Below are 27,272 nucleotides of genomic sequence, written 5' to 3' on the forward strand. Positions count from 1 at the left end.
AATCGGTATTCTATTCCTCCTGCGCATTACGAAATTGCTCTTCCCCGTTGTAAGAATCTAATCACTTACAGAGTCAAAAAACGCGTTGATTCTTGATATAAACGTAGTGAAGAGTCTAATGGGAGTCACTCGGTTTTGTAATTTCATACTCAATCCTGGTATTGAAAATCTAAGAAGGGATAAAGATTGAGCAATCTGAACCTACTTGACGTATCATCGTGTATTCGAATACCTGCTCAGGCATCGCCGATCAGTGTGTTGTTTTTTTTTTTTTTTTTTTTTTATTCATTACCTTGCACCCGCCCTTGACCCGAGCGCAAACTCTTAGTATTAAATAAACAAGATTTTCCCCGCCTTTATTTTCCAAACTTCCAATAACAAGAGGCGCCGGCTAGGTGCCGCGATTATAGGTATATGGAGTTTGCGCATGAGTTCCTACACACTTGAGGTGATGGTAGTACGAGGCCTTGAAACTCAACCGAGCATATTACTACACACGCCTTAGCGTCTCGCGGAGAGACCCGTTATATTGAGCACAATTAAGACGTCTCTCCCGAATCAATCACGACTACTATAGTCATGGCTTGTTACTACAAGTCAGCAAGAAAAAAAAAAAAAAAACAAACTCTGAATGCCGCACGATGAGACTTGTGTAGTAAAAAAAAAGAACGGGGAAAGAAAATATTCATAGAATGTGTGTGCGTGTGTGTAACTAGACAACATTTTTTCTGCCGATGCAAATATACATGTATGTACGTAGCAGGCGTGTACGACTGGTGGTCGAATCTAATCCAATATTCGAGAAATTCGAATTAATCGAAAAAATCAAATTACTCGACAAAAACCGAATTACTAGTGATTTCAAACGATTCGCACGCCTCTGGTACGCGAGTAGGTAACGGATACACGGAGAAGAATCGAAGCGATGACAAGGAATGAAAGAAGGAAAAAAAAAAAAGAAAATAAAGTAAAGGAATGGAAAAGATGAAACTACGGTCATGTTTCCATACGAAATGCCACGTGAATTCTCGACCCCGAAATATTATAGAACGGTGCATTCGATGAGCGCGTTTGCTGTTGTGTAAACGAAATGATTCAGCTACGATCCAGGGTTCAATGATCAATTTATTAATGCTAAGGCCACGCCTGTGACTGTACATTATTCCGACAGTCGCGGTTATCTTATAGAGATTTTAGAATGCGTCGATTCGTGTTTATAATGCCGTTCAAAACGTGGCACGAGAAAGCGCCACTCGTGTTCTGAAATCCTGCTGTGAAATTACGTCACGAATGATGCGTGCGCAGCAGCCTTCGAGGCCGAGGTTCACCTGCGTGGACTCGAAACGTCGTCGCTCTGAATAATGGACCGAGAACAAGAATCGTTCTATCGGAAGATTAGAATAAAAAAGAGAAAACGGCTCTGGAGTAATGCGATGACTCTTGGTCGACGATTGAAACTACTCCGATTACACAGTTTTTGGAACCTTTAGCGTCTATTAGTACCATGTGTTTGATTGGAGGAAGCAATTTACATTGTGTTAATTGAGAACATTTGATTCACATCAAGTCACGTTGTGCCCGATACAACGTCAAATGCAAAAACAAGAACTCATTTAGTGCTGCGGTTTTCAAGTTATTCAAAAAGTCGTAGTCTCGGTTACTGATTGATGATGGAGCAATCCTTGATAAGTATGACATCTCCTTAAACGGTAATCACGCTACTTTAGGCAACGAAACGACAAGAACTCAAACATAAAATTCATAGGCCTAGTAGGTACAGACAATAATACATCAGTGACTAGAATCGCAATATAAATCAAACTCCTCGTTCCAATAATATCTTTTAATCAATTCTGACCCGCAAACGAAATTCTGCTGCAAAGAAACAGGTTCTTTTGCATTCTTCCTGTCCTAATCAATCATCAGTAGTATTTATTCAGATTATGTGCATGCACGAAATATCTAATATTTGTATGTAAACTAGAGCGTTACTAAATAAATATAATCAGATGCGTGTGAACTTGCACTGCACAACAAAGTCTCGTGATCATATTACGTCGGCAAATGCAACGGCACATTATTTAGATGCTTATCGCTCCGGGTTCTCGAACATCGTGACGAGGCCGAGAGTAGATTGAAATTATACCCGAGATTCTAACTAGCAATGACGTATCTGGCGCTTCGCTGATAACTTAGCTGTTACGAGCATCACAAGACGCATGGTGTTCCATGAACAAAAATGTTGGAAATTTTGCTGGTCTTACCGACGATCCCAACCGTCCATGAAACGATAAGTATGTGCGTGGAGCTGAAACTTATTAAAGGATAGTCGAGTAACGCCAGGGCGCCACCATCCGCCATGTTTATTTTTCTGCTTTTAGCTTCAAGAGCACGCGATTGACGTTTTGCCAAAATGAAAATTTGCCAATTTTTCTATCCGCCGCTGGGCTGCTGCCGTGTTCAAGAAAACTGGGGTATTTACTCGGGAAAGGGTCGAAAATAATGTTGCAAAACGCGAGGTGGTAGACGGGGCGTTCCATCGGCCCGCCATGCCTTTCATCGTCATGCAGAATTCATTACCAAGCTATTTTTACGATCCAGCCATAATTTTTCACTCGCGAGAATTATTATCAGCTGTTATACAAGTCTTGTCAACTTAAGTTGTGTGTTGAACGCTACATGGAAATTATTTTTCAACTATTTATTGCACTAAACACGCAGTGTGACTTCAATAACTTCGTATTACATATTCTCAGAGTTGATCATACGTCGAAAGGTAGACTACACAACAAGAAGGTTACTACAAAGAAACTTCGGGAGACGAAGATATTTTTAGAATTTTCTGTACAGAAATGGTACCTTGTTTTCCGTGATAAATATTTGAAATAAAACAAAGTAGGTCACGTGAAAGTTTGCAGGTCACGGCCGTGAAAAAAATATCCGTCAAATATTAGCCACACGCATTCCAGCCGTACGGCATCGGTGGAAAATCAATATCGCATTGATCGTCGCAAAATAGCGGTTGAGTTTCAAATATTATACAACTATTTCCAGCATTCAACAATATCACTACGTTTTCAAAGCCAATATTCACGCATGAATGATTCAGTTACCATTTCAACTTCGATTGGAAAAACCTTAATAGTGAGAATACATCTAACGAGATCCATTGGTACCCAGTTACTGTTGGGCCTATCTGTGTAAGCGTTGAATTTTTTTTCTCGAAATTAACACCTTTTCGGAGCTTATTTTACGTCTCTTGTTTACAAAAACAATTCGCAGAAAATTGTTAAGCCGTAGGTTCAACAGATATTCGCAAACTTCATCTCCGTCAAGGTGTCAACAGGTCTTCACAGATAAAAACACATCAAGCTTCTACTGTCTCACTGACGAAATACAAAATGTGAGTCACCACCAGATGTTACCGAGGTCTGAGCACTCTTGTGACGCAATGAAGTGGAACTCCGCGATAACTACTCGCATCCCAAACCCCCAAAAATCGTTCGTAAATATCCGGTACCTTGTCGTTATTTTCAGTGCAAAATCGTTGTCAGTGAAACGTTGAACTAGAAGTATTCATTTTGTACAAATTTCAAACTGTTGCGCTGCGTGTAATTCGTACCGGTTGCGAATCGACGCTATATTTACTACGTCTACTGTTCCAGGTACGGTGAGTAGTCGAATCAGAGTCGTAGATATGCATCTGCGAATTGGTCGTTCACATCAGAGTGCAGTGAGTTCAATTAGCTGGTAGAAGTAACCCAAGTGGCCCGAGTGTAACTTGTAAGCCAGCTCTCTGCGCAGCACGCTTGGATCTACTGCGCATGTGAACTCTCGCACGTGAACAATTGTCCACCGCATCAGAGAATCGTTCGTTCGGATCGTGTGTACATATATTTATTACGCCGCATCGCGAGAGATGTCAGATGCAAGGCTAAGCGAATTTTACACGCCTGTGAAAGGGCAGCCACTCGGTCCGCAGTCTCTTCTCGGCCGATTGATTGTAGCGTACCAATTTACAGTCCCATACTCGACACACATACACTTGCGCAAGTGAATATTCTTTCCTGCCTTAGCACAACATCGCCGGCTCCCAGAGTGCGATAGGTATGTATTGAATATCCGTTTACGTGGTACCAAATCTCCCGGTGTTGACTTACAGATGTCAGCCTGTTGGACCGACCGGCATACCTTGAATCGGATAGCCCTCGAATATGAGGTTGTTGAGATAAGAATCCCTGGTACATTAAGCTGATCCGAAAAGACATAACGAAACGTGGGAGACTGGGAAGTTTCATTACTTGCATACCAGACAAGTTCTGCTTCGAGGATTGTTCGATTCGAAACCTTTCGCCGCATTTTTTTTTACACGTATTTCACAGACTCAAAATCCGTACGCTATAGGTATTCGTGATATTTCGATAGTGTTTGTCCGCGTTGTTCGATCAAAGATTGCATTCAAAAATTGGTAATCGAATAGGTGTGAATTCGTAACAATACGTCGAATTTTTTCAACGACTGATGACCGAGATGCGAGTTGCGGAATTGCAGTGCTCGGTAGTTGGAACGCCGGAAGCTCGGATATTCTGCAAAGCGGACGGCAAATGGTGAATTGCGCAGCGTTCCTGTTCTGCTTATAAAGAAGTACTTGCTAATCTCGTCGAGAATTTATACCGCGAATTAAGGTTAGCTCATTCTACGTAGTACGAGATCAGCTGTCCTTCGCGCGGTGAATTGGATACTTGTACGACATTCGCATTCGTCAACTCTCGAGTCTCGTGTTACATCGAATTCCGACATTCATCGCTCATCGTAGAACGAAAATCTTGCTTGATACAATTAACAAATCAAATTTTAATCGCTCGGATCCACGTTTTACTAGAAAATTGTGTTTCGACATATTTTTCAAGTGGATTTTGAAGTTCAAATAAACGATAAAGATGCTTTCGGGAGAGGCAGAAATTGACCGGTTCATCGCATACGAACTAAATGTGGATAAATTCAATGAAGAAAGTTTGGTTATCGGAAAAACAATTCGATTTTCAGATGAAATGCGAACAGAGCAGTACTTCAATTGATATTCCTGACGTTGCCGAGATGTGTAAAGCTTTTAATTTTTCATCTTCCTCGCGCAATAAAAATTCAAGCTACGTTATCAAATTTGTCACTTTTCAACTGCGGTTAGCGAATCAAAAAAGTTCAAGTATCGTTAATCACTCATTGGTAAGTAAGAACGGATTCCTATTACGAATTTTAAGTCCAAGCTGAAAGTCCAACCTGCGTCTCATTCTATCATAACTTATCCCATACGTCATGAATCTATTGTCAAAGCGGTCAAGACTTGCCACCATAATAAAAGGAATGAAAAAAAAAAAAAAAAAAAAAAAACACTTCTAACCTTTTCTCTTCACTATTTACGTTAGTAGTAAAGTATAATAAGAGGGACACTAACAAAAAGACATTGCATGTCAGTCATAACAATAAAATATATGCGACACGTATAGTGACATACATTATAGATGCAGCAAAACAAATATAAGTAAAAAATATGTACAGGCATAACGTTTGACATAAATGTAAAAAATTTATGTAGCACACGATATTAGAAACGTGGAAAAAGTGTGCAGTTCTTGGTAAATGTGACAGCAAATAACAATAGGTAGTCTATAAGTAACATATCTTTAGTGTGTATTTCGCTTGTTTTATGCTTCCGTTTTTATATATATATATACATATATATGTCAGATACAATACACGACTCAATTATACGTCGAATGCTGCTCAAATACTTTCGTGACAGACGCAGGCACGATATCCTTCTTTTATCACGCACACGAACATCGTACGAATGTACCAAACGCGAATACCGCGGCCTGATTTATGTCAACAAATACCACGCGCATACAGAGAAACGGGCAAACAACTTGTCGGAAGGTTCGTCCGATAGAAAGAGAGAGAGGGGACGTTGGCCTTGCCGCGACACGATAATTTTTTATCATCCCTGAATATTTGTATAAAACTTACTGTTAATCGTGTTTACGGTAATATTAATATTTTTACCGATTCTGTCGCAGGTCTCCGTACGTGTGTATTTTTACGGTGAGCCTATCGAATGCATGCGTGTAAAATCGAAATTCTTTGGCGATCGTGCTCTGCGGACGGTCGAAATGAATGAAACCGGAAGTAACGTCGAGCCGCTTGGCTGCGACGCGTCCTTGCATTAGACTGCTTGCGCTATTCGAATGAGGACGATATTTTTAAACGGTACGTATTCGAACATCGATGTATGTATAGATTCAAGTATAGGCACTGGACTCTTTCAAATTCAGGATGCAATTTTTTTGTTTCTTCATTACTCTTTCTTCCGGTCGAACTAGATCCGAAAAACAGCATGTGCCTTGCAAAAATTACTCCGGAAATATGGGATTTTTGGCGCACGTCTAAGAAGTGCCTCAGAGTACGTGTGACTTTTACCTATTCGAATGACATCTTAAAAAAACATGCTTATTTCGAAAAGAGAAAAAAAAATCGTAATAATCGTGACTGCCATCTCATGTGAATCTAATAGTCATGGAGATGATTGAATTACCTTAAAAAATTATGAGATCCTTTTTTCACATTCGGGCAACCATGGAAACCAGATACGTATTACAGAATCAAGAATTTTCGTATCTTCTGTGTGGAATTGCGGAGAAAAGCTGACTTTCGGTGAAAATGTGGTCAGTGCAACTGTAGAACCGTACCGTACACAGACGATCAGGCACCTCTAAGACTTGAGCTAAAAATCTTACACTTCGGTAGGATTTAAAGTTCTGTAAAAACAATCGTTCAAATACTGTTCACGCAAAAAACAAGTAAAAGAACATCGCCTCAATTTTAAACAGTCTAATAACTCTCTTACCGAGTTTTTTATTCGATTTATTTTATTACTATTGTTTGTTTTTTTCAGTGTGCAGAGGGATTTTGCTGTAAGACACAAGCTAACAGATCGACAGAATAACAGAAACGTACAGAAACGGAGAACTGATATTGCGTATGTTCTATATTTTGATGGAAACGCCGTTACCGACAGGGTAATCCTTTAAACACGTGGACACAATAGTTAGACATAGAGCGCTATTGAGAACCATGCCTTGTGCTGTTTTTTTTTTTTTTTTTTTTTTATGGTCTCAGAGCCGAGAGTCGATACTTGAGAGAAGCCAAGCCAATCCGTTTGCAACAATTTATCCTACAGTGAATACCACAGAATTAATGTTAAAAAGTACTTGACGTTTTTTCTGCTTCCAATCTCTAACGTATTTTGCCAGGGTAGTGAAACGCGAACGACAGATGAACTCGCGGGTCTCTGAGTATAATTAATTTTGGATAAGAATATAAGATTTGCACTGCAGATTCGAATTCCGCAACGGCCGTTACCCCGTAACTATTTAACGCCCGAATTGTACGAGGGGATCGAGTGGCTTGACTTGATTATGTTAACCAGGCAGCGGTTACCTGACACTATAATTGAACTTACCTAACACGCTAAACGCGCGGTATATACGCGAGCATATTACTGGGTAAGCGGTGTACAAGTATCGTATGCACCTTGATGCGATATGCCTTAAGTCTACAAAATTGTATCATTTAAGGAGGCTTAGCTAACGCAAAATACAATTTTTTAATGAAAACTCAGATCTGGCCACACCGGAACCCAAGCGGATTATTATATATATAGATATATATGTATATAAAAAAACAAACGAGCAAAAGAAACGTGTTTTGAACAAAATTCAGTATTCTGGATTAGTGTTATCGACTAAGAATACGTATATATTGTATTTACGTTTAGCATGTATTGTAAGGATGTGTTTGTGAATAAACTTTGACGTGATTTTCTTTATTTCTTCGTCGACGAATAAAATTCACCCCTTCAGCGGTAGATGTTCTGGTCAATTCACAATCGTCAAATTTTTTTAGGTTAGAGACGGTTGGTCACCCTGGCAAAGAGCCAATATCGGATTGTAGCGCGTGCGCATTAAATTTCACCAGATGACGTACCATGCAGTCGTTAAGAATTCGCTCTGCGTGTATAACTATGTACGAATAAGCTTTGCCACAAACTGTAATAACTTGAAAATTGTCGATTTTATACCTGTGGTATAAAAATTACGAAAATGTATTGATACAATCGGAGCTTTGTACACAAAACAAGAATGGCTTGAATTTGATAGGAGAAAGGAAAAGAGGAAATAAAATAAAAACCGACAAACACTCGAAAATTAAGGATTTATGTTCATCTAATTGCACGTTCACCTACTTACGATTCGAATAGCGAGCCGTGCGTTCTTGTGATACCTATTATACCCATTACTAGATGCGTTGTGACCAAACGTAGGCCCGCGCGGTCGTTTCAATATGCTAAAAAACGCGTTCTTGTAAGATAAAAATACTTGACCCAAAACGCAACGCACTCTATATAACTACATAAACCACAGAGCGCGCGATCAGTTTACCCAACGGCTATGACACCGTGCAGCCGTTGGTAAGAAATATAAAAATAAATTCATTTCAAAATACGTCTATACGTATACACGTATGATCGATTCAATGAGAAATTCGGAAAAACCAAAAAAAAAAAAAACGAACATAAAATCCATGAAATTTCATACCAATTACGATCCACCGACACGATAGACGCATAAAGATCAGCGTTAATGGAACATCAGGTCAGATACGTATTCCTGCCCAGATGCTCATGCGAGATGATTAAAACTTCTCACTAATTGAATAGTTAAATACCTCTAAGTGTACTGCATAAACATTCCCGACCATAATTCCGTGACACCATTTAGAAGCTGCTGCGGTGTTAACGCGCGTTTGCGGAAATCTATAGTAAGGCGTGACGATGGTTGCAGCAGAGAAAAAACGGAATAAGATATATGTATATATACATATATATATATATATGTGCATATGAAAACAACAACAAAAAAATTTACAATAAAAATTGATACGCTGCAGGATATATACACACACATACATATATTTCAACGGTTGTTATGTAACTCGTCTGATACGGTGTATTATACGAGAAACCGTTCCACCAGTGTAAAATAATCACGTGACATTAACAGTCAGTATCGCGGACTATCCATTGTCCTATTTTATTATTGTTTTACCAGTTGTGTTTTTTATTTGTTTTCATTTTTCTCGCCTTTGCAATTATTTTTTGTGCTACATAATATATGTTACGTAGGATTACGTATATAGCTATGTATACATATATATATATATATATATATATATGATATACATGCACGTGTTATTACACACGGAAAGATAGGTATTATAGATTAGTGGGTAATGTGTTCTACGTGCGGAGATAACTGTACAGGTATATTCATTTGAATAACCATTGTGATTATGGGCTGTTTTACGTACCTAGATCTTAATATTTATTTGTCTCATTATACACGATCTGTCATAGTTATAGGTATGTATATTAATGCGTAACCGACCGCTATACGTACGTATTATACATATGTATATGGGACGGGCGGCAATGGTTTTTCGAAACGCACGTATTGATTTCGATCGATGAATAAAATCAATAAATCGGTAATTTATTAATCGTACGGTGAAACCGCGAAAGATCGGAGATATGCATGATGAAAGTAATCGGCTGTATCAACTATTCAAGCTCTTATCTGACGTAAAAAATGTTAAATTAACACCTACAATATTCATTTTATTCCATTTGGTTTCACTGATTGAACGGCAGAGACTTTACCGATTCAAAATTTTATTCGACACTTCTTTATGTATAATAATCGCTAATTTTTTTCCCAACAATTTTGTTCGTTTGATATTTCACGCGACGTTCTCACAATCACGCAGAATTAAATTATATCTATAATCATCTTAGGTTTTCATCGATTGAGAAATTTCGATCGATCAATATTGTAACAAATAAAGTTTTCGTCGTTTAATTATGCTTGTAATGTAGGAATTTAAAATCATCAAGCACGAATTATCTACCGGTTGGATTACTCACGAGTGAAAATCATCACGGGTTTCACGTTTAGTTTCATCTCCCGCATCCCTGACCACTTCTATTTGTTTACCAGTCTGGCCGATTATTACGGATAACATTCGCTTGGTTTACGACATTTTTTCTCCTTATAATTTGAAATATTTGCGGAAAAAACGCGAGGAAAACGTTCGGGACCCAAATATTTGACCACTGGAACTCGATTAGCGTGATTGTTTTTTCCGCCCGTGTACCGGAAATCCGGTATCGGATTCTCCGGTTCGTTATTTACACTCGAGATAAACGCGGAGGTTGTAATCGAGTATCCTTGACTCGTGAACTTTATCTACTCGATAATGGCGGTTGAGATTGCATTACGGATGAACAATGACGTTGATTCGAGAGCCTGCGTGAACGGCGCCGAATTCGTTGACCGACTAATCAATTACGCGTTTGCAAGCTCACCTTGTGAATGTTCCTAAATTAAAGTTTACAACAACGCGTCGATTGAATTTTCACGAACGTAGATCGAGATGTCGAATATTGCGTGATCGGTTGGGACGATTCTTTGGCGTCGAACAACTCGGCTTTATTTCAATGTTTATATCGGAATAAAATCCACGATATTGTCTAATAACTGTCGTTTTATTTGGCACGAGAGTTTAAGGACGTATAAATTGATGATGTAACGAAGCAGCCCTCGCGAGGATTATAATAATTCATAGATAGATCGCACGTATAGATCAAGTCTATAATATGTATATTATACGAAATTGACGCGTTTTACGGATATTATAAGTATTCTAGACTTTTAGACTTTTAGACACTTAGATTTTATCTGGGAAGTTGACCGAACGCCGCATTTCATTCGTCACTTGAATTTGAAGATCCACTATCGTGTTGCAATACGTGTCAAGCATGCTGCGAATATTATGCAATTTATACGTTATTTTTGCTAAGTCGTTTCATTTCAATCAAGACACATAAATATTCTTACATTATAGGTAACCGTGTATCTGCGATATTTTGAAATTGCGGAGATTTGCATCGGCAGTTATGTCGCACGGGTATATTAAAAAATGTCGCTATAAAGGAATAAATCAATAAAAAATTTGCACAATAACGAGTATCGAATAAAACGAGTATGAAGAAAGAAAGAAAGAAAGAAATAAAGAAAAAAAAAAAAACTATTCCGCCTCAAATGACAACCTTTACCCAAAAACTGGGACTCGACGATTCTCAATTCAACGCATAAAAATATATTTAAAATAAATCCATCTTCCTTTCATGCGGTCGAATTTGCGGTAAAATTCAAGTCATAAAAACGAACGTCAACCGTATCAATGAATTTGATAAAAACATTGGAATTACTCGTACTAATAATTATCACCGCATACTCACCGCAGTGCGGTCGGAAGTTGTGCCTTTGGATCGGAAACTCAGTAGTAAGTCCTAATCCTTGGTGCGACGGTGTTGGGATAGTTGAAGAAGGGTAAGAAGAGAAGGTAAAGAAGTAAAAGAGACAGAGAGAAAGTGTTACTCTTGCTCGTTGAGCAAAGGCTTGAATAGAATCGGCGATCAAGGAAGGGATCAACAAACGATTTTTACACTCGACGTTCTCTTCTCCGTTATCACTTTGACGATCACAAACTGCAGCACTTTTCACCGAATAATTTACCGCAGCTGGTTTCGGTCAGTTTGACGTTTGAAGTAGTGAAATTTTTAGCAAACATGTGAACTTCGTTTATACAAATCTTTTTTACGTTAAAAAACAACTTTATTTCTTTATTTATTTATTTATCCTCTCGTCGCGAATTATTTAATAACGAAGTTGCCTCGTCGCGTTACAACAACGAACTTTAATCCCCGGATTATTTACACCGTAAAATCCGCCGTTAGCTGTACATGTACAAATACATGAACATGCCTTTAAATTGTTTATTAATTATAAAAACCAAGGGCTCATTATCAGCTGCGACTAACGAGTCTATGGTACAATATTTTTGCTTATTCGTATAAATAATGTGCGCGTGTAAAAGAGAGAGAGAGAGAGAGAGAGAGACAGAGAGACAGAGACAGAGAGAGAGAGAGAGAAAGAGAGGGATTGTTTATATACACCAGCCGAGTGAGAGGAATTACTGTTTCATTCACAATTTGCGTTTATTATTTCCTTCGGTTCATCCGTAATTCAACGTTCGCTTGTCTTCCGTTAATTTGTTTATACGTATATATTAGATATATATATATATATATATACATATATATATATATATTGACGCGATCGTTTTTTCTTCCTCGGTGTACGACACAAGGTCTTATATTTTCAATTAAATTGTGTATTTATTGCGTGGAGTAAACGCGGTGTCGGATATCGCAAAGAGATTATTGGCGGTGCTGGTGATCCGTGAGAGACAGCGAGTCGAGATGAAGTGAGTGTCGTTTCGAATACTGCACACGTTTGTTCAACCAGCTAAATGCTGCCTACCTGAGCCGCACCTCCCCCACTATAATATCACGGTTATACCGATGTTGTGTACTCGTGCACGCCTTTATCGTACATACGTAGGTACGTAACTACACGTAACGCATACTCGAAGAGTGGTAGGAAACGTGTGTCGGAGAAGCCGCCTGCAACCCGCGGCTAGAGCACGATTTCCAGTGTGATTAACGCTCCGAATTCTAGCCTCCTTTACGCCCAGGAATAATTGCCCGAGGCTATCGCTAGCAGCCGGTCAAAAACGCGAACCGGTATAACGTTCGTTACTCGTTTACTTCATTTTTTACACAGCCGTGTCGGAGCTCTTGTATCAGTTATTCTGTAATTCGCAGATAACGCGGGTCGACCCCGAAAAAAAAAAAAAAACAATTATTTTCATCGAGTTTGTTTCATTGAATTAAATAAATTTTGATTTTATATCGAATGATAAACAAAATCTTCGTTTAGCACTTCATGTAAAAGTTTGCGTTTCTCTTTTTTACCTTAATAAATAGTCTTGAAGTTTTCGGTTCATAGCTGTGAGAAAAAGATTCAAGACTTCTTTGTCAACGTAAAAAAGACAGAAGCAAAATTTATAAGTAATAAACCAAGATTTTCGTTATTATTCGATGCGTAGAATTGTAATTTGTTTGTGTAAATATAAACTTCCGAAAAAAAGAAATCAGTTGACCTCCGATTAATTGTTAATTTTGAATATTAAATCCAAGTTTGTTTAGCTGTTGTTTATAGTAAATTTTTGAGAAGATAGGTTGATTTTCTTAAATTTCCAAATATCATTCCGGTTTCTGCAGAAGCAAACTTTATCTAATGAAACCGTTTTTTTATTTTATTAATCACGTGGAAGAAATGAAAATTTTGTCACGTAGAACCCAGACTCAAAATTCCCGTTGAAAAAATTAGTAATTAAAAAAATGAATTATTCCAATGACTAATTGACATTTCGCTACATTTAGTTCCGACAAATTGGTGTACGGAAGATTCGTCTACCAAGCACAAGAATAAATCGCAAATGACCCTAAAAGTTCGTTACAAACGAACCCGTAATTTTCACTTTCATATTGCTTGGAAATATTGTTACACAATATTCGATGGAATCAATACACAAACGCATCATTAATCTGATTCATTTTAATTGCATCAATTAAATCATGAATCGATCAAATTATGTGACATAATTGAATATAAACAAATTCGACTATAAGCCGAGATGTGGAGAATTTGTGAACCGGTTTCACGACTAGGATGTTAGAAATGATCGAACCTGATGGTTTCGATATAATTCTACCGTTTTTCGACTTGTCTTGTTTACTTATCGATATCCAGCGGCCGTGTGAAAAAAATTTAACAATTCAAAATTTCGTTTCGAGACATTGATTATAGCGTTCCTAATTTTTTTCACATAGGTTTTCCTCACCGCAATGCGGTTTCCCAGCAGTGTTTCCATGTTTCGCGCTTATAACGTCTGGTCTATTCATTCGTTTGTTTATTTCATTTTCTTTTTTCTCTTTATTTATTATTCAGATTGATGCACAATTTACACGCAGACACAGTGCGGCTGGTTTCGCAACCGCGTGAGCGATCTGTTTCTAAAAAAAGCATTTGGAGACTTCAGTTACGAAATGAAATTCGTCCGTGAATATGTAGCGCCATGAAATTGTGCTACGTTCGAGTCTCCGATATTTCGTATGTTACGGTACATAAAGTTCGATTTATGTATCTATTTGCTGCTTTTTTTCGCGCAATACTGTCTCAACATATTCAGAGGTCATTTCATTGATGTTTCTATTTCTGCGCCATTTTTTTTTTTTTTTGGTCACACCATTTCGCAATTCGGACATAGTTACCGATTTATGTCGAATTCTCAAACCGTCACGGTAATTGTCCTATTTTCAAACGGATTTTCTTTACAACCTGAAAGTATGCGAGTTGGGAAATTTTCAATTTCCAACGCCTTCAAGTTTTCTCCTGTAGCACTTGGACTACATTTTGCTATAATTGCACGCGGTCCGAACCATGAATATCAAGAGAATTGTGAAATTCCAGTGAAAGAAAGTTGCAAAGTTTTATGTATCGCAATAACGAGGAAAAGAAGATTTCAATTTTCTTCGTCAAAAATATATATATATAAAAAAATAGACGACTTGCAGGCAAACGAGTACCCGGGACGAAGTAACGATACTGTAAATAGTGAAATTTTTGTTCCATTTTTTACTTCGTCCCAGAGCAAAAAAGGTGAAATTTTTCAAACGATTTGAAAAAATCGCTTTCGAGTCCGGAGAAGGAAGATGAGACCTATAAAATTTTCTCGAATCCCGAGGTTGACGACTGCATTTAATCGACGAAATCTGTTTACCGCGGCATATTCGCGACCTCCGAAGCCGTAAATTTGCACTCTCGTAACCTCGGCGAGATAAGTTGTAGAGGACTGGGTGGCTGTCGGATGTGTACGGAGGTGAGTAGGCAGCGGTGTGGAGGGTATATAAGTTGCACGATCGTGACTGGCGCGAATTGTCGCAACTATTAAGGTCAGAAGACCATTTGCGCCTTACTCGGAGCGATGTTCGAGATCTCGGGAGCTCGCGAGGACGGCGTTCGCGATCAGTAAAGGCTAAATTTACGTCGTGACGCAGCCGCGGACCAAAGTCTGCAATAAACAAAAATATTTTCCTTCAATAACGTAGGCAAAAGTACCGGACGTAGGCGGATGATCGGTATTTACCGAAATCATCGAACCGCTTAGCGCTGCTCGAATCTACAAGTTCCGACCCTATTCACATTTTGCGGAGTGTCGAGAATGATTATCGTTAGGAAACGGTACTGAGTTTTACCGGTTTTTCAGTCACGTTGGGTGTTGTGTGTCTGACTCTTGATTTTTCCGATTTAGCTCACCGATTTTTTGTATTATTGCTTTCACTCTCGAAGGCGACAAGTTTTTACATCCATATTTTTTTAACCGATTTTAATTAGCTACAATTTTTCGAAGCGACGGTATTGATCGACGCGATTATGAATATCTGAAATAATTCTTAAGAATTCTGTGTCGTGTATTCAAATTTTTCAGCACCGAGCCGGTCGACCGACTTTCTCATCAAATTTGAATGAAAATAAAATTTCTCGAAAAAACGTCAAGAATATATACCGAATTATTTTTCAAATTAGAAGGAAAGTCGGTTCATTTTAGCTTAATGCTCGAAAATTTTTACGTCTGATGTACAGTTTTTTTTATAATTATTTCAGATTTTCAAAACGTGTCGATCGGTATGGTTTTTTTCAAAAAATGATAGTTAATTCAAACCGATTCGGAGAATGTCGAAAGAAAACTTAGTACCTTCGAGAGTCAAAACATTCGTACAAAAAAATTGCAAGCCAAATTGGAGAGGTCAAGAGTCAGTCCCAGGTCGATTTGTGATGGAATGCCCCTTACATTTCACCAAAATCAATTTATATTGACCATCGGCACTGTACTTTTATCATTTTACAAGGAATCACTGTCACGGTGTTTCGCAGAAAGTCAAAAGTAATTTTTTCTTGTATCAATCAAATACTTTCTCTTTCTCCGTTGATATTTTTCCTTGTTTATCGTTATAATGAAAAAAATTAATAGCCGTGCGTGCGATTTGACGCCCGCGATATGTGCCTAGATATCGTGAATTGGTACGGATAATTCCTGCATTGACGATGCAGCTTCCACTTTCAAATAACTTATCCGCTTCGTATAATTTTATACAGCAGATTTTTTTACAATGCTGAATCAGCTTTCACAGGTAAACTGTAACAGTGATATTCCATAATTTATTGAAGTTTCGTTGATAACGCATAAGATTCCGGTAACTTATACTTGGATCGAAAAAAAAATCGCTACCGCTTGAAATCAAATAATGCGGAAAACAGAAACCACGACAGTAAAAACTTGACTTTTAATTTTTATTTGAAAATCAGCGTACTTGATAATCACTTTTTTATCTCTTTCTCTCTCTCTTTCTCTCGCGATATCTCGGGAACGTATCGCTCTCTCGATAGAACTCGGAAGAACACATAATTATCGTTTATCTACAGCTGGTGCATGCACGAAATTCCAATGTTCGCTCGATCTCGGTACGTATGAAAAACAATGCAATCACGATTCTATCACGTTTATTAGAATGGTGTATGCAAATTTTATGACTGCACAAAAATTACAATACACATACGTAAACCGAGAACGAAGAAACAGATATAAACAGAAAAATTGGTACATAAATATCGGGATTATTGTAGCACTTGTTCGCGATAATGCATGCGCGCAGTGCGGAAAAGAGGCCTTTTCAGCACTCCGCGCATGCGCATCAGCAGACTCACTCGACCGTCGTAGAAACGGTTACTTTGTGTACGGAAAACACGTATGGAGAACCGCGTAAGACATTCTCGTGTTATGTGAAAAAGTAAACAGGTATCGCGTAAAAACCCTCTATTGAAATTTATTTATCGTAGGCGAAAGTGATGAAGAAATGTAAAAAACGGAAGAAAAAAAAAAAGAAAGAAAAACAAAGTTAACAATTAATTACGATTCCCGTATACTTGCGTTTCAAAATCGATTGACGACCAGATGACGATGATCACGCATCGTTGATGATTATCGACACGCCGGTGATTTGATGAACGTGAACAGAGTCCTACGACTCTCTCTCTCGCTCTCTCTCTCTGAAATCTTTGCTTTCCAGCATGTGAGTGAATATCGCATGCGTCTACACGCAGTAAATATAAACGATAGAAAAATGGATTTGAAACAGGCAGACAGCTGCAGAGGTCGAGAGAGGAGACCTACGCAGGTCGGCCCTCGCCTCCTCGACGGAAAATGATTCTTTTTTAAAAATAGGCATCGACCTTGAATACGCCAAGATAGGTATGTGTAACGCGGCTTCGGTCGGTCCAGACATAACAGTTTGTCAAATTCTTCCTCTCTTGTTCTCAAACTTATTTCTTACGCGTAGATGGACAAATCAAACTATTTGCCTGGGATAATATTTTTCAGTAGGATTTACCGTAATTGGACCGACTCGGTAATCAATGATAGTTTTCCTCCTTTATTATTTATTTTCAATAATTTTCATTGGTTAATTATCGCTCATTTATACAATTTAAAGATGCGTCGGGATTAGTTATCAAGATTTTTAGAAACTTTTGTAATACTTTTGAAATTGTGTAAACGCGTTCTTAAAATTGCATCAATCAGAGTTTCAATTCTCGCCTACAAAAAGGTGGAGAAGAATACGATCAAAAAAAAATTCGAATTTGTAACGTTGGATGCGGTAGGTAAGGAAAAAAGTAAAATTTTAAAAAACGTAGCCAAAAAATATAAGTCGGTAAATGCGAATTGTTTTTCGAATTGTGAGTGTTCAGCGTAAAGTGAGGTTATGAAAATATCGAATGAAGCAAAGACAGAGAGTAACGCGGAAGAGTAAATAGCACATAAATTTTACAATGTCGACACGGAATATTATTATAAACAAGTTTCTCGCAAGCTGCCAATGTACAGCATGTGGTAGCAAGTGATTAAATGAAACGAATTGTTGCCGAGGGGGGTCAACCGGGCATCGCAAGCAGCCATCTTTAATTGATATATGAGCTGCGAAGAAGCGGATCTAACCAGCTAGTCCCGATCTCTTTGACTTGACTGTATGGACGTATCAGTGTGATGTACTTATAAAATGATCGTCTACATAAGTGAGTGTATTGAATGGAGCAGAGAGCGCTAATAGCGAAGGAAAGTTACAATTAACCGTGTGTCGGGTATATTCTTCTCCAATAGCACAAGTACATACGAATCAATTACCAAAACGCAGCTAAAACTGAATTCTTGACACGATAAGGGCGATTGAAAAATGTCTACAGTTTTTATCGTTAAATATTTCTGCCGCGAGTCGAGACGCTAGGTCAAAGTCAGCATGGCCGCCGTTTACACGCTTGCGATTATTTTTCGGTTGGGCGGAAGTTTTGAGATCTCATTGTGTATCGCATTTTATTTAACGTTGAACCAAATCGTGGCAGAAATAGTTCAGTTGCGTAATAATATGTGTGAACCGTGAGAATAATTGAGACAAATTTTATAACCTGATCATAGTTACTTCTTCCCGTTCAAAAAATTTAGCTCTACGAGTGTCTGTACGATGCAAATTTTTCCGGTAACTGGTAGATAATCAGAAATAGTAAGTTCCAGCTTGTTTACTTCAACATTACGCAGTAATAGTTCGTCACTTATTACGCTTTACAAATTATTCAAAGTACATATTATCACCAGAAATGTGTGCTTAGAAGTATGCAAATATTGAAAATCGTAGGACCCTATAATGTATGATTATAAAATCTCGAAGGTCAGCGAAGTTGCGTTGCTAACAAAAATTCCGTCGCGTTGTTTTCGCCTTGAGAAACTTTTCACATCAAGGATTTTCATACTGACTCGTAATTTCTTGAAATCTCGTACATTTCGACGATATTTCTTAGTGAGAACAGAAAAAGCTAGTATTTTTATATTTACCGGTCAATTCGGAATTCACATTCGTGAATTCGTGTTTCGAAAAGTTTCTCCATGGGTGGTAAACATGATTTAAGAAAGCTCGGGATACATTTTAATACACGTGATTTTAGTGGTGTGTGTGTTATATTATCTGGTGGCGTTATGGAATTCTTCAGAAATAAAAGTAGATACATTTTTTTTTTTTTGTAATAAAGTGCAAGTATTTTTCAGTTAATTAACTTCTTGAATTATTTCGCAATTTTAAGGACTGTCGTTCTACGAGTTTTTCGATGAATCGTGCATAGCTCTAAATACATCTTATCAGAGCAAAAGTTATAGGAAAAAACCGTCGATTTGGACAAAGAAAGATAGTTGTTATTTTTTTCAAATATCATTCAGGCTGACATTATAATTACCGCATAAATATAATACATTGCGTTCTGTTCGCGACAAGCTATAATTTTTTTCTTCATATTTTTTTATACTCTCATGGTAGGAAACGTGAACCGGTCGCAGAATGACGTATGGCAATATTCATTGAGCTCTGAATTCAGCATTATCATAATTTTGATAAAACCTCCGCTTGTGTTGTTGTTAGTCATCGTGGTGTAGTGATATTTCGTACTGCCGATGGTGTGCGCGTTGAAAGGAGATGTATGAAAACAGAATAACAATGTAAGCGTAAAAAAAAAAAAATAAAGTGCTATGTACGGATCGTGAAACTTGTTCAAAATAAGTGAGAATAAACATATCACCTCGTAAAGACGGGAATAAAAATACTTGAGAAATTAGGTAAATCGATTATACATAATTTACGCGTTGAATATAAGCACAGTTAATTGTGTACGTAATACTTGTTCGACAAATAAAATTTCGCCTGTGGTATGCGGGCGTGAGTAGGGTAAACTTAGGCGATTGTCTAAACTGCATAAAAACTAGTATAAATACGTGCACCGTACGTAAAAATACCGCATAATATTAATATTTGACATTTAAATAGATGTAAATTATGCGCTGTGAAAGAGTGTATTCTACAAAATAACATTTGTCAGTGCAGTAATGTCACGCGTAAATAATTCATAAGCTTGTAAGATTCACGACTGTCTTGAAGCCTATCCGATAATTATATTAACCGATGGTCAATCGCGTTTCGTATATATTACTTGGAGTAATTTATTACTTCATTGACACTCGATTTCTGTGAACTTGTATCCGCAGAACGTGACGCTGCGAGTCGTTGGATATGAGTTTGTTGGGAAATAATCATGTACGAACGTTGTTCTAAGGCCTTATCACTCCGTGGTATCGTCATTAAACACGTAACCACTTTACACCCATACTCCCGATTCCAGACAGAAGGATATTAATATTTACACAGTTGACTTCCGAGCTTGCAGCGAGACCACAAATTTGTCAGTCTTACATTTACGCTCTATAAACAATACGTGCGGTTAATCAACGCCAGCTAACATCCTGCACAACGAGTCGTAAATGGCGCACACAGATAGTAGCCCAATTTGTATACATGATTTTTGAAACTTTCCGTTCGTTTCGAAATTTGTTTTTTGCTAATAATAGTTACATAATTTTCTAAACCAACGCGGACGCTTTGTTCTCAAATGATTTATTAATATTTTATTCTAGCATCAGTTTGTAGATGAGATCGTGACGAATCCAACGATATGCCACAAAGCCCTATTTGAGTCATTTGATCAGGAGTTATCTTGTTTTTAACAATAAGCGCCAGAGCGTTGAAGCAGACACGCTTACCGTAGCACGCCCGTTCTGCGGACCATCATGCACTGGTCGAACGCTGCGCTGGCTGCGCTCTTACGCATTGGTACGCAATATTTCGGTATTTAGGCACCGGGATGGTACTTTGTTGGGTATCGTTGGATTCGGCTCAATCCCCGTTTCAACGCTGCTGGCAAGAAATTCGCCTATTTCAACTTTGATTCCTTTCGTTACACTTCTCCTCTCACCGAGTTTTAAAAATAATTGTAAGGTCGGTTTGGTGACATCTGACGAATTCCAGCGTTTTTATAACCGCTTTGTGTCTGTGTACTTTTTTCTCTCGTGCTGTACAATTTACAGATGCATACGCATGCGATCATACATGTTTTGTACGGATATCTCAAGTATCACCGGAGTTTAGTATAGCCTGTATACTTGGCCCATTCGAAGGAAGATTGATCGAGGATTTAACAAGCGGGAAAGATCACCGCACAATGCCCGTAAAATGAAATCATGCCAAGGTTTGATTGCCCATGTCGGTGCGAGACCCCGAGTATGCCTTGAATGAACTTCTATGATCGGCGGTTATTATATACGCTCGCGTAAACAAAGACAGCCAGGCTATCTCTCGCGGCGGCTCCGCCCTCGAGAAGGCTGCTCTGCAAGTTCAGAAGTGTAAACGAAAATATACGTAATAAATAACGGAAAATTTACAGGTGGAAAGAAAACCAAAGAAAAGTAAAATAAAATAATCGCGAAGACAGAAAAGGACGAGGTTATAGATACGTTATTTACGGTACCGGTTAAAAACGGGTAAATGTGAACGATAAAATGACAACGATGATGGTAATAGTATGAGAAGGGAATAAATTATTCTAAATGAAGCGGAATACAGGGAAAAATAAACATTGTGTAAAAAAGTGAAAAAATTGAAGTTTGAAAGGAAATTTTTTTCGTCTTTATATACGGTCGTGAGAAAAAAGAAAAACTTACAGTGGTTCCGGCGTTTGCCAAGTCTCGGGAAAGTTGCCCGTAGGGGAACAACCAAAGTCTGAGAGAATGATCAAAGCTTTATATACAGGGAGGCGGCGCGCTGAATGTCGATGCGCCCCCACCACCGCGGATAGCTGTGACCGGCTAACGTCAGCGTTGTTCTTCATCTTCGTCTCGGTACACGTTTTGTCGCCGATATCGCAATCCGGGGTTTAAGGGGTGCCACAAATCACTGCCGAGATATGGACGGCAGTTTGATTGCCGAAGGAGGCGTATCGCCGTACTCCGTACGAAAGTCTCGAAATTTTAACGAAAAATCAAATTCCGTTATCGCGATAAGAGCGGACGCCATTTGCGAGCACACATCGCTGGGACGCGGAAGAACGTGCCTCACACACTCGCGCGGCTAAAATCGAACGAGCGAAAGTCGAAGCTGCCCGCAGCTGCAGCTACTCGCGCGCGCAGCTGCGCAAATCGTCGTCGTGCGCCAACGCGAGTTGCAGTTGATTGCGCCGACCTGCTGCAGCAGCGGCTGCAGTCCTCGAACTCGCAAGCGAACCGGACAAACTTATTGTGAATAACCCGGGGTGGGGGAGGGGGGGGAATCCGAGGGGCGGTAGGTATGCAGAATGCCCGCGCTCATCGCGGAACTGTCGTTTTCCACGCTATTTGGGAAATGCAGAAGCTCCGAGAGTCGGCGATCGGACGCGATCGCCTCGCTCTCGAGTGCAGAATTCCAAAATGGCCGCGCGTAGTCGACCGCCTCTTTCACGCCTGGCATGATTACGTGATTCTTGCCTCTCGTCACTGGTTCCGAAGAATTGTTGAATCAGTCGACTGGCTTCCGAGGAACTGGAGGATGACGGCTGTGGAAACCCCGGTGAACGGGGGACGCAGAAACCGCGGAATAAAACTGTGCCAATTATTGACCACGCGCCGTCTCTCTTCCTCCTTCTAAATACATTTCGCATTTGGTACGCGAGTCTCTGCTCTGTATCGCCCGTCTCGCTCTAAAGTTTCATCTCATTCTACATCTCGTTCTTCCCGCCGACCGAGATATATACATGTTTCTCCACTAAATATAGATCGAACGAGACTGCAGAATTGACTTCGTCGGAGTTATTCCGCCTGTTGGGAGGAAAAAAATATGACGATGAGAAAAAAATTCCCATTCTCGATTCATCTATCCTACTCTTACTTTAGCGATAATCAAATAAGTATGATACTGATTGTAGTACTAATTAGGAAAATTGAACGAGAACATCTGACGCCTTAGCCTTACTGTGTATGAAACACGTTTTCCGGTCCATTCGATATTACTGTTCAGATGTACCATATATAATATGTTACGGAATATGTGTATCCTGAGTAATTAAGACTGATGACAATTCGGAATTTCAGCTGATCAATGTACTCGCAATGTTATGACGTTTTTTTTTAGATGATTTCGAAACGGGAATGAAGCATGAGTTTTATATTTATTTTCATAGAATTTCAAAAATGATCCCATATCCCACATGGGTAAGCGATACGGGACATCACAATTTTAGCAAAAATCATCAATGTCGCAATTGATTACCGCACTTGACGAAAGAAAAAGACGCGATGAGCATTGACGACGTTTCAACTAGACACTCACGCATTGTTTTTTAAGAAGAAGAAGAAATAAATTTTCATAATTTGTGTGACGTTATGTTATCTGTTTTCATTTTTTACGAGCGTGAGTCAATTTCATGAGTAGTATTTCTGAATCCGCGGTACGTTAAAACTTGAATGTTTCCGCACAGTCCGCAAAATTATGAGGCACTCCTTCTATAATGATTTTTTCGATTCCTGATTTCTCTTTTGTTTTCATTTCCCGTTAAATTGGTCGGAGGAATTTTTAAACAAAGTCTAATTTTCCGGACCGGTGTTTATGGCATTTTTTGACAATATTCTGTCAAACCTTGGACTTCGATTTACGCGGATCATTGTATTGTCTTCTGCATTTTATATCTACACCATCTTCGATCTACAGATGCTATGATACAATTTTTTCGTTCGAACTTCTCGGCGTCTCTGCAATCGTGTTTCAATCTCCACTCGACTGCGACCATGGTTCTGATTCCGCGATGCAAAAATCTTATTCAGCATTGAACTTGAATAAAAATATTTGCGCAAACAGAAGTATGTCAGAATGCAGTCAAATTGAGAATTAATCAAAAATCGTGATAGCAATTGCGTGTTTATACTAAACTGCGAAAATTCATTCCAAAATCGTTGACTTTGATTATTTCCATTTCATGTGCTTCTAGCTTTGCAATTTCTACTCCATCGTAGAAATTCACCGATACATGAATGAAAACGTGCTCAATTCATATTTATAATCCTGGATGGCATAAAAAAGGGTGAAATTGATTAAGATGTTTACCGTCTCAACAATTAACGGACTTGCGTAATTATACATCAATTAACCTAGCTAGCCAGCTACCACAATCGCAAGCAAAGTCCCTCGACGAAAGAACGACTCGTTAACGCCTTGTTTTTCAAGCCAATCTCTTTAAGTACATATTATTGCGCCTTACATATATTCGACTGTAAAAACTACTAGTGTATGCGTCCTATTCGAGAGCGCAAGGAACAACTGGAACATGGCATGTCTGGGTTTTTTCCAACCCTTACCGGACTACGCATGGAAGCACAGAAATCAATTTTCGTCGAGTGTTCGGCTGGTAATACATTTTTTAACGATGCGATTCATTGGGAACAATTTTACTCTCTTACACGAATGGAAAGGAATATTTGAGTCAAGTGATATATTCGTTTTATTTAACTAAAGGCTTCATAGTCAAATGCGCCGCACACAATGCTTACTTAATTCAGCAAAATACTTTTGTCGGACGAAACAGTTGTACCGACTTTAGATAGAATTGAATCAAGCCTTTGAATGTTCATGCTGACTGTCAATTTATTCAAGATAAGACGGCGCGAGTTCCTTGCAATAATATGAATTTTGTATCAAGACAATGTGTGATGGAAATGACTAAGGATTTGATTGAACGCACCTCAATCGTTTTGTTTAAAGAATATGATATTGTTGTAACAAAACAAATTGAGCTTGGTTTAAATTCACGTTTTGTTAAGTTACACGTGTTCAATGGTTGAAACAGGTGATGAAACTTGTTGTTACAAAAGTCTTTTGCGTAAGACTGACCATGAGAATTGTTCAAGCGTAGAAAAATAGAATTCTCCAAATGATATTTAATAATTTTTCTGACTTGATATTTTGTGGGATTTACCCGAGATTAGTTGGGTAATACGCGGAAAATTATCGTTGTTTACGTGGATGTATAAATATTCAACGGGTGTCGCGACTAGTTTTTGCTTATTTGTACTCCGTATCAATTTTGATTACTCGAAACATGGCATAACGTGTTCGTCGTGCGTATTCGATCTGACGCAGAACTTATCGTACAATGTCCGTAACCGATTTCTGGGTCGACTACCCAGTCTTACAAGTATCTCTGAAGCTACTTCCGTGGCGAGAAAGTTCGCCGCCTAGCGTCAGTTTATAGTACTAGTAAGACGGCTGTAAGAAGGTTTACTGGTAGGGAGTTAACAGAGCTGACATAGCTAGGCGTTTAAAAGGGCGAACGTTACATGCCTCGTTTATCCCTGCCCAGTTTGCCGAATCGACACCCTGATTAAACCGAGGCAACTGTTCAATGCCCGAATTGGACCCACAACCGTACTAAATATCTATTCTGGGCGACAATTGGCGTAACGATTTTTTAAGGACAGTTTGTTGTTTCAAGAAGTTGTCAGAGCTGTTAGGCACGCTTTACGTATAAGACGCGTGACGAACAAGGCCTGTTTTACGTACGAGGAAAAACGAGGAATTGCGAATCTCGGACACGCACAGCGAGCCGGTAAAATTGAGTGAGTCATTGACAGGCTTGACGTCACAAGATGATGAGGAGCAATCAAGTGATGATTAGAGCGCATAAATACTTTTATGTGTGAGTATAATTGTTGTAAGTATTTGCGCGTCGGTTTTATCAAGATTACAGTGGCGATGAGAGTAGTCAGATATTTCCTGATATTCCATAGGTATCACAGAAGCTTCTTGATTTTGTAGGTTTTGTTTTCGGGTTGATGGAAATTCGCCTATCAGAACAACACGAATTTGGTCACACCTTAATTATTTCATAATCAATTGTGTTCTTTTTTCTTGGACTAGTAAGAAAAATTTTTCACCAAAACGAACGAAATTTTTATGCTTTTTCTGACGTTCTATTAAAAGAGCTTGTTTTTCAGACGCTTCTCATTCTTTTTACAAACCATCAATTTGGAAGTTCTGAAACATTCAGCAAGTTTTTTGAAAAACTTGTTTGCTTGATGTATCATCGTTTTTCACACAATCGCTGAATCTTTGATTCCAAATTTTAGCACAAAAAAAATTTGCAGAACGATTCTTGTATAATTCTGTGATATGTTTTCCTTGAAAATTAAAAATTGAACCGGCATTGAGTCGTAATATTAAATTAAAAGAAAAAAACATTCATTCTGAAAAACGTGGCGATGATTGTTCTTATCAATTGACTTTGACTCGGTGCCATATATAATACGGAGAGGTGTTTCACGAAACCCAAGTCTAATCTCGCTTCGCTGGCTTTGTTAATTGGTCCGAAAAACCAATTTTTTCGTAAAATAACAAGGACCCAAATGAATCTTTACTTCAAAAACACGTCCTTGTTTCCCCAAGCGAGCTAAATCTATTTCGATGTATTTTTTTTGGAACGAAGACGCGACAGTGACGAGTCGAATGTTATACGCTGATAATGATAAGGACGCTTACGCACGTTTATTCCATAAATCGGTCCATCAGTAAAATGAGGAGAGAGAGAAGAGAAATAAAAAACATCGAACAATAGTGCAAACAGTAGGATCTTAACAGCAAACCGTTATTGTTTACTTATGCATTTGCAGATAGCGAGCTGCGATAACGTCGCCGCAGTTATACATTCTAAAAACAAGTGCGCCTAACTTCGCGTTTTTCTGCTGTTCCCAGCCATTCGTATGGCTTGTACATAAAAATTTTCGTGTAACTGCGGCTAAGGCTCTTGAGTGAAACGTTGTAAAGAGTAGTTAGCCAATTAATACCAGTTATATTTGTACAATTTTCTGCGTACTTTATGGCCTTGGATACAGACCGGCTGAACTAAATTAGGCAGACTTATATATACCGAATAAGATTTCGCAATAATCCTTTGGCACACTCACCCGTGTGTATTACATGTATATAAATAATATGTGCGTGTATTCTTCCTTAATTTAAACAATCTCGCGATAATTTGTCGCCCGTGGAATTAATTGATCTAATCTTCTATTTCGTTTTCGTTTTTTCAAGATTTTTCTAAAAATCTTTTAAATCGTAGCAAGTTCTTATTCGCGAAAAATGCGTTATTGTCGGATTCTTATTTTTGTTTTTTTTTTTTTTTTCTAATCACGTTGAGTGAAACAATACCAGTTTTATATTTTAGAGGTTGTAAAAAATTTTACTT

The 27,272-nt window shown here is 38.5% G+C and overlaps 1 protein-coding gene across 3 annotated transcripts in view; it reads right to left on the minus strand.

Annotated features, from left to right (window-relative positions):
* The window catches only part of LOC124305545 (synaptic vesicle glycoprotein 2C), a 50,125-nt gene that overhangs the window by 14,314 nt on the left and 8,539 nt on the right, over window positions 1-27,272 (minus strand). Inside the window, exon 1 of one of the 3 annotated variants that reach the window (XM_046765119.1) lies at window positions 21,730-22,141. The exons of 1 other annotated variant lie outside the window; for it this stretch is intronic. The gene's annotated coding sequence lies outside the window, so the exon portion shown is untranslated. Of the gene's footprint in view, window positions 1-11,413; window positions 12,040-21,729; window positions 22,142-27,272 lie in introns of those variants that run through there. One more of the 3 variants, XM_046765120.1, reaches the window with a different exon arrangement.

This window comes from Neodiprion virginianus, chromosome 5, assembly GCF_021901495.1.
Source record: "Neodiprion virginianus isolate iyNeoVirg1 chromosome 5, iyNeoVirg1.1, whole genome shotgun sequence".
Lineage (NCBI taxonomy): Eukaryota > Metazoa > Arthropoda > Insecta > Hymenoptera > Diprionidae > Neodiprion > Neodiprion virginianus.